A 9827-nucleotide genomic window follows, 5' to 3' on the forward strand; every position below is an offset into this window, starting at 1 on the left:
ACACACTATGACACACACACACAAACACACAGCACACCCAACACACGCTATAACACACACACACACACACCCTACACACACTGCGCATACACACAGCGCATCCTGCACACACTATGACACACACACACTATGACACACACACACGCAAACACACAATGTGACACACACACAAACACACAGCACCCCCTACACACACACACACACACACACACACACACACACACACACACACACACACTATGACACACACACAAACACACAGCACACACTACACATGCTATAACACACACACGCACACAGCACACCCTACACACGCTATAACACACACACAGCACATCCTGCACACACTATGACACACACACACACACACACCCACACAGCACACCCTACACACGCTATAACACACACACACACACACACACACACACACACAAACACAGAACACCCTACATAGGCTATAACACACACACAGCACACCCTACACACCCTATAACACACACCCTACACACGCTATAACACACACACACACTATGACACACACACACACACAAACACAGCACACCCTACATAGGCTATAACACACACACAGCACACCCTACACACCCTATAACACAGACCCTGCACACGCTATAACACACACACACAGCACACGCTATAACACACACACACAGCACACCCTACACACGCTATAACACACACACACAGCACACGCTATAACAAACACACAGCACACCCTACACGTTAGACACACCCTAAAAACTAGACATGCCATAGCATACGGACAAGCACCTACGCACACGTGCACACAAACACACACACACACACATATGAATTCCAGAGAGAATGGTGAGTCCACACAATGGCAGAACAATACAAGCTAATCAAGGCGCAACAGAAATCACACAACCATCACAAAACACAATAATACAATATCCTGCATGATTACATCAGAGCAAAAGATTTACGTTTGTCTTCTGACAACAAGACACCGGTTAGTTAAACAAAGACAGAAGGCCGTAGCTAAAGCAGATACAATCATTCTTTACGTAAAACCAAATAACAGACACACACCATGCTCATGTCATCTCCAGAATCCACAGTATCTGCGACATGGAAAATGGCTCACCTAAATATCAAAGACAGTGCAGCATTTGGTTTAGAGATGAACTCTCTGAGTTCCCCCGTGTCTGAGTGTGGTGGAACACTCATAGCGTTGGCCCGGTGTAGCTGGCGCTGAATGGACAGTGGTACAGTACATGAATCACCGAACACAATGGGTCAACATGAAGGCAAAACCCAACAAAAAGGACACAACCTTTCCAAAGACACAGATGGATTGTTGTTGCCGTGCTGGAAGGAAGCACACAACTCAGATGAAAACTAGCCCAATGTAGCGAGGTGGGCAGTGAATTTGGTAACACTTTACTTTTTATTTATTTATTTTACCTTTATTTTACTAGGCAAGTTAGTTAAGAACAAATTCTTATTTTCAATGACAGCCTAGGAACAGTAGGTTAACTGCCTGTTCAGGGGCAGAACGACAGATTTGTACCTTGTCAGCTCGGGGGTTTGAACTTGCAACCTTCCAGTTACTAGTCCTTCGCTCTAACCACTAGGCTACCCTGACACCCAGCGACGTAACACGTCATGACACGGTCATACCCATGTCATAATGTCATAACAGAGGACATAACTTGTCATAACCTGTTAGAATATGGTCATAACACTGTCATGACCTATATATTTACACCTGTTGTGACATATATTGCTTTATTTTATGACAAGTTATGTCACCTGTTATGACATATTATGACATGGTTATGATGCTGGATGTCAAGTAAAGTGTTACCGTGAATTCCAAGTAATCACTGGGCTCTTCATGTGTTTTTTATGTTGCGTTGAGAATCGCAGTGAGGTGTTGCGTATCGTTTGGCTTTCACTAACAGGTGCTGCTCAGGGGACTAAGAGAGCATTACATGGAGACGTGAGTACATGTATAGCAAGCCTTTTCAAAGATCCACTAGATCTGCCCCAAAAAATATTATGAATCAAATCAAATCAAAGTTTATTTGTCACGTGCATCGAATACAACAGGGATGTGTGTGTGTGTGTGTGTGTGTGTGTGTGTGTGTGTGTGTGTGTGTGTGTGTGTGTGTGTAAGTAAAGAAATAAAACAACAGTAAAAAGACATTTGAAAATAACAGTAGCAAGGGTCTATCCAGACACCTGTTAGTCAGACTTATTGAGGTAGTATGTACGTGTAGATATGGTTAAAGTGACTATGCATATATGATGAACAGAGAGTAGCAGTAGCGTAAAAGAGGGGTTGGCGGATGGTGGGACACAATGCAGATAGCCCGGTTAGCCAATGTGCGGGAGCAGGGATTGTGATTGATAAGTGTTTGTTTTGCTAGCTGGCTGATCTGCTATGGTGTTAAACTCTCTATAGTCTGGGCTCCCTCTGTGCTCCAATGGGTGACTAACACAAATAAAACACTGAGGAAAACTCACTGCAGCTCTGCTCTGGGGAAACAGTTAGAGGGTGGAGGGGTGCAATGGGATAGAGGGAATGGGTTGAGGAGAGATGGGGTAGAGGGGTGGAAGGGGACAGGTGGCTCCGTATGTGCAGCCTGTGCCAGAATAACATGCTAGCAGGAAGATATGAGCTTCCATGGGCTTTAATCTCTCTCACACACACAAAGACATACACAAATCCAGATATCATAAATACAACCTTAACAATACTTCTGCACGTTTTCTAAAGTAAAGCATCACAGCTATTCACACACAGTACACCATCACAAAGTACTCCATGCTGTCTCTGCATCATCTGAGGTCAATCTTAATGACAGATAAAGAAGAACAATTTAAGCAAAACATTTCTCCTAACAGTATTCCAGCTACATATAGATACCCTTACGGAAAGACATCACATCCCAGAACAGCCTTGGGTGGTTGCCACTGGGGACGATATTCACCATGTACAGTAACCAGCCTTATTGAATAAAACCCCCATAGGAGGGGGACTCAGATCTGATCCAGGACTCCAGGTCCTCTGCGGTGCTGCTACTTTTTTCTCTCCTTATTAGTTGATTAATTATTGTCAGTGATTGGTCAGAGAGGCCTCTCATCTAGTGTCCAAGGCCTGAATCAGTCTTGACACACACAGGAAACTGTTGAGCATGAAAAACCAAGCAGCGTTGCGGTTCTTGGCACAATCAAACCGGTTCGCCTGGCACCCATTCACCCTCTGAAAGGCACCCATTCACCCTCTGAAAGGCACCCATTCACCCTCTGAAAGGCACCCATTCACCCTCTGAAAGGCACCCATTCACCCTCTGAAAGGCACCCATTCACCCTCTGAAAGGCACCCATTCACCCTCTGAAAGGCACACGTACACAATCCATGTTTCAAAAATCCTTCCTTAACCCGTCTCCTCCCCTTCATCTACATGTCTCCTCCCCTTCATCTACATGTCTCCTCCCCTTCATCTACACGAATTGAAGTGGACTTAACAGGTAACATCAGTAAGGGATCCTAGCTTTCACCTGGATTCACCTGGTCAGCCTATGTTATGGAAGGAGCAGGTGTTCTTCTTGACACACACGGGAAACTGTTCAAAAGGCTTTTGTCTTGCTGCCCATTAACCCTCTGGAAAGAGCAGGTGTTCCTAATGTGTTGTATACTCAGTGTTTATATAGAGAGAGAGAAAGAGGGAGAGAGATATATTATTCTCTAGGCTCAATTAGCAGACAAGGTTTTTTTTGTCAGGAACCTTTCAACAGGCATTCAGGGAGCCATACTTTATTACATAACTATGTCCTCTAACCCTGGAACCTTATACACCCTGCCTGTGGTCCTTAGGGAGGTGGAAAGACAAGTGGTAGGGAGCGAGGGATGAGAGGTAGAGAGAGAAGAGAAGAGAGATAGAGGGGGATGTGGAAGGTTAAAAAAGAGAGTGATTAAAGGAGAAAGAGGTTATAATCCTGAGAAAGAAATAATATATTAAGTATTATGAGAGATTGACAGTTGTGTATGATATGAAATGCCAGGTGTGTTCTTCCTCCCCCATCTCAGTAATAATAACAGGTGTTATGTAATAATAATTTCACCTGGTAAATTACCGGATATGTCATCATTTTCAATGAATGAAATGCAATCAGCCGTGTGCGTACACTCATTACAGACCTGGCCATGACTTCTGGCACAGACTATATCCTAAATACCTTATCTCCCTGAACTTCTTATTGTAGTCTACACCACAATGCTTTATTTATTAATTTAGGAATCTGTCAACTAACTATGTATTAATGTTCCCACCGTCTGTCTTTAGCAACAGCTGCAGTGAATAAGACTGAAAGGAGGGATCCCAGTAGGATACCCAGCAGTGTGTGTGTGTGTGTGTGTGTGTGTGTTTCCACATCATTCTCTTTTTCCTTACACAGGAGGGATCCCAGTAGGATACCCAGCAGTGTGTGTGTGTGTGTGTGTGTGTGTGTGTGTGTGTGTGTGTTTCCACATCATTCTCTTTTTCCTTACACAGGAGGGATCCCAGGTGGATGTCCATCCCTGCAAGACTGGGGAATCATGGCTGTGTTTCACATGTGATCCGTGGCACGTTTTGGCCACAATCTCCATGGTTCTTTACTCACTTCTATTGTCAGATGGAAGAGATTGAGAGGGATTTTCCGAGAGCAAAACCAAACTTGTGTTTGTGTACAGAGCCAGAGATAAGAAGGATGGTCAAAGAGAGAAGACACATAGACATTATTGTCCTCAAGAGGATTGCTGTTTTCCGTACGCATTGAAGTGTACGAATGCAACACAATGTAACATGGAACAGTATTTTCTAACTCCAGATGTATCCTGATTTCTCCACCATGATCTCCCCTCTGTGCTGAGACGGGCCTCAAATTGACTGTTCTGAAGCATTGAGGGGGCATATTTGAATGATGGTCTTGGTTGTGGTATTCCTTTGAAGTCCCAAAGTAGACCCCACAGAGAGTTTGAGCTTAGAAACGCGGAGCCTCCTGTTTTCCTGATTGTTTCCTATAGTCTTTGATACACAATGACTTACTGACATGTGTGGTATGACACTTTTCCTTCCAACCCATTCCAGCTGCTCCTACGATGAGGTGAGTCTGTCAACAGTACCAATTGAGCATTACAGGGCTGGGTTCCAACTGGGTTCCAATGTCTACAGACTACACTGAGAAGTGGCAGCAAATCACACACTGATGAGGGCCACTCAACTGAAACGTACAACCATACGGCATGTCTTTAACTTCATCCTTGTGGAGATGCAAGGCTTTCCCTCCCACAAACATAAATATACACTGAGTGCATAAAACACCTGCTCTTTCCATGACATAGACTGACCAGGTGAATCCAGGTGAAAGTTATGATCCCTTATTGATGTCACCTGTTAGATGGACTTTAACCAGTGAAGATGAAGAGGAGGAGATAGATTAAAGAAGGATGTTTAAGCCTTGAGACAATTGAGACATGGATTGTGTATGTGTGCCATTCAGAGGATGAGTGGACAGGATAAAATATTTAAGTGCCGTTGAACGGGGTATGGTAGTAGGTGCCAGGTGCACCAGTTTGAGTGTGTCAAGAACTGCAACGCTGCTGGGTTTTTGACGCTCAACAGTTTCCCGTGTGTATCAAGAATGGTCCCCCACAAGGACATCCAGCCATCTTGACACAACTGTGGGGAGGATTGGAGTCAACATGGGCCAGCATCCCTATGGAATGCTTTTGACACCTTGTAGAGTCCATGCCAAAATTGACAAATTGAGGCTTTTCTGAGGCCAAAAGCAACTCAATATTAGGAAGGTATTCCTAATGTTTGGTATACTGACAGTTTATTAATATATATATATATATATATATATATATATATATATGTGTGTGTGTGTGTGTGTGTGTGTGTGTGTGTGTGTATATATATATATATACTTTATATATATATACACAAACACACACACACATAAATATATTTATACACACACACACACACACATAAATATATATATATACACACACACATAAATATATATATATACACACACACACACACACACACACACACATAAATATATATATATACACACACACACACACATAAATATATATATATACACAGTGACATGCGAAATTATTCACCACCCTTTGCATTTTTTCTATTTTGTTGCCTTACAACCTTTATTTATTTTTGGGGGGTTTGTATCATTTGATTTACACACTAAACATTTTTTTTTGTGAAACAAACAAGAAATAAGACAAAAAAACAGAAAACCTTTTGCAGCAATTACAGCTGCAAATCTCTTGGGGTATGTCTCTATAAGCTTGGCACATCTAGCCACTGGGATTTTTGCAAGTTCTTCAACGCAAAACTGCTCCAGCGCCTTCAAGTTGGATGGGTTCCCCTGGTGTACAGCAATCTTTAAGTTATACCACAGATTCTCAATTGGATTGAGGTCTGGGCTTTGACTAGGCCATTCCAAGACATTTAAATGTTTTCCCATTAAACCACTCGAGTGTTGCTTTAGCAGCATGCTTAGGGTCATTGTCCTGCTGGAAGGTGAACCTCCATCCCAGTCTCAAATCTCTGGAAGACTGAAACAGGTTCCCCTCAAAAATTTCCCTGTATTTAGCGCCATCCATCATTCCTTATATTCTGACCTGTTTCCCAGTACCTATCGATGAAAAACATACCCACAGCATGATGCTGCCACCACCATTCTTCACTGTGGGGATGTTGTTCTCGGGATGATGAGAGGTGTTGGGTTTGTGCCAGACATAGCATTATCCTTGATGGCCAAAAAGCTACATTTTAGTCTCATCTGACCAGAGTAACTTCTTCCATATGTTTGGGGAGTCTCCCATATGCCTTTTGGTGAACACCAAACGTGTTTGATTATTTTTGTGTCTTTTTTCTGGCCCCTTGTCCGTAAAAGCCCAGCTCTGTGGAGTGTACGGCTTAAGTGGTCCTACGGACAGATACTCCAATCTCCGCTGTGGAGCTTTGCAGCTCCTTCAGGGTAATCTTTGGTCTCTTTGTTACTGTTCTGATTAATGCCCTCCTTGCCTGCTCCATGAGTTTTGTTGGGCGGCCCTCTCTTGGCACGTTTGTTGTGGTGCCATATTCTTTCCATTTTTTAATAATGGATTTAATGCTGTGATGTTTAAAGTTTCTGATATTTTTTATAACCCAACCCTGTACTTCTCCACAACTTTGTCCCTGACCTGTTTGAAGAGCTTCTTGGTCTTCATGGTGCCACTTACTTGGTGGTGCTCCTTGCTTAGTGGTGTTGCAGACTCTGGGGCCTTTCAGAACAGGTGTATATATACTGAGATCATGTGACACTTAAATAAAGTCCACCTGTGTGCAATCTAACTAACGTAAACTCACTCACTTTTGTACATCGCCTTGGTCCGTACAATTGACCTAATTTTAGTGCCCCAAAAACGTAATACTTCCAGATCAACTGTAATGTCAATACCATTGTAAAGCAAAACTAATGTGTCACTCGATCTGTCCAACTTATCACCTTGTCGCCTCTGAAATGTAAATAAAACACTATAAAGAGTTTATATAATGTGTCATTACATACCTATTTGAAGGTATCCCCCCTTACCCCCGTCACTGTCCATTTCTTGTTTTTAAAGGATGAGAGAAATGCTACATCTGGTGGAGAGAGATTGTAAGACAGAAATAGTTGCTTTATGCTTGCTGTACGTTACGACATGACACGTCAAGATGTAACGGAGGGTCAGTTTTCTCAACTTTTCTCCAATACTATAGAGCCATTACCATGTCGATCAACGCTTGAATAGAAACCTAGTTCACACCCCAGATTTTGAAACACAGTCGCTACAGTCCCATTAGGACCTTGTTTGAGCACATTTGTACGGAATGGGGTGAGTTTACGTTAGTTATGTGACCTCTGAAGGTAATTGGTTTCACCAGATCTTATTTAGGGGCTTCATAGCAAAGGGGGGTGAATGCATATGCAAGCACCACTTTCCGTTTTTTATTTCTTAGAATTTCATGAAACAAGATATTTTTTAATTTCACACACTATCAATTTGGACTATTCTGTGTGTGTCCATTACATGAAATCCAAATAAATATCAATTTAAATTACAGGTTGTAATGCAACAAAATAGTAAAAACGACAAGGGGGGTGAATACTTTTGCACGGCACTGTATATTATCCATCCCTCTGTTTCCCATTAAAATAGTTGCCTTAGGGAGCACCTGTTGCCACCTCCGTCAGTCTGCATTTTGGTCTCACCGCAGTGGCTCCTGACTCCAGAGCTGGCCTCTCACCAAGCATATTCCTAAAACACTCCAGTGCCAAGATCTGGGGCTGCTATGTTGCTGTTTTATACCTCTTTGACCGAGCGATAGAATGAAGTCACTTGGCGTGTAATAGCCGTGCGTTTAGGGGAATTGGGGGTAATTGTCGTCAGAATTATACGAAGACAAAACAGAAGTCTATCACGTTGTGGAGGGTGTAGGACTTGCAAAACTGGGCAATACAAGCCGGAACAAATCAAGCTACTTACAGATGTACAAAGACCAGGGGACAAACAGGTTTGAGGAGAAATACGTTCAGTATCATGCTGTAAGGGTATCTGAGTGCATTTTAGGTTTAGTTGGTCAAATTTGCACCCAGTGTTAAATAGTTAAACGCCTGACAGCTAACAGCATCTCATGTACTGTGATGTTTTGAGGCCAATGGTGACTTTAAAACAGTTAAGAGTTTAATGGCTGTGATAGGAGAAAACTGAGGATGGATCAACAGCACTGTAGTTACTCCACAATACTAACCTAAATGACAGAGTGAAACGAAGTAAGCCTGTTCAGAATAAAAAATATTCCAAAACATGCATCCTGTTTGCAATAAACTAAAACTACAAAAAATGTGGCAAAGAAATTATCTTTATGTCCTGAATACAACATTTACATTTACATTTAAGTCATTTAGCAGACGCTCTTATCCAGAGCGACTTACAAATTGGTGCATTCACCTTATGACATCCAGTGGAACAGTAGTGCATCTAAATCTTTTAAGGGGGGTGAGAGGGATTACTTTATCCTATCCTAGGTATTCCTTAAAGAGGTGGGGTTTCAGGTGTCTCCGGAAGGTGGTGATTGACTCCGCTGTCCTGGCGTCGTGAGGGAGTTTGTTCCACCATTGGGGGGCCAGAGCAGCGAACAGTTTTGACTGGGCTGAGCGGGAACTGTACTTCCTCAGTGGTAGGGAGGCGAGCAGGCCAGAGGTGGATGAACGCAGTGCCCTTGTTTGGGTGTAGGGCCTGATCAGAGCCTGGAGGTACTGAGGTGCCGTTCCCCTCACAGCTCCGTAGGCAAGCACCATGGTCTTGTAGCAGATGCGAGCTTCAACTGGAAGCCAGTGGAGAGAGCGGAGGAGCGGGGTGACGTGAGAGAACTTGGGAAGGTTGAACACCAGACGGGCTGCGGCGTTCTGGATGAGTTGTAGGGGTTTAATGGCACAGGCAGGGAGCCCAGCCAACAGCGAGTTGCAGTAATCCAGATGGGAGATGACAAGTGCCTGGATTAGGACCTGCGCCGCTTCCTGTGTGAGGCAGGGTCGTACTCTGCGGATGTTGTAGAGCATGAACCTACAGGAACGGGCCACCGCCTTGATGTTAGTTGAGAACGACAGGGTGTTGTCCAGGATCACGCCAAGGTTCTTAGCGCTCTGGGAGGAGGACACAATGGAGTTGTCAACCGTGATGGCGAGATCATGGAACGGGCAGTCCTTCCCGGGAGGAAGAGCAGCTCCGTCTT

Source organism: Oncorhynchus nerka, linkage group LG1, assembly GCF_034236695.1.
Source record: "Oncorhynchus nerka isolate Pitt River linkage group LG1, Oner_Uvic_2.0, whole genome shotgun sequence".
In the NCBI taxonomy this organism is placed as follows: Eukaryota; Metazoa; Chordata; class Actinopteri; order Salmoniformes; family Salmonidae; genus Oncorhynchus; species Oncorhynchus nerka.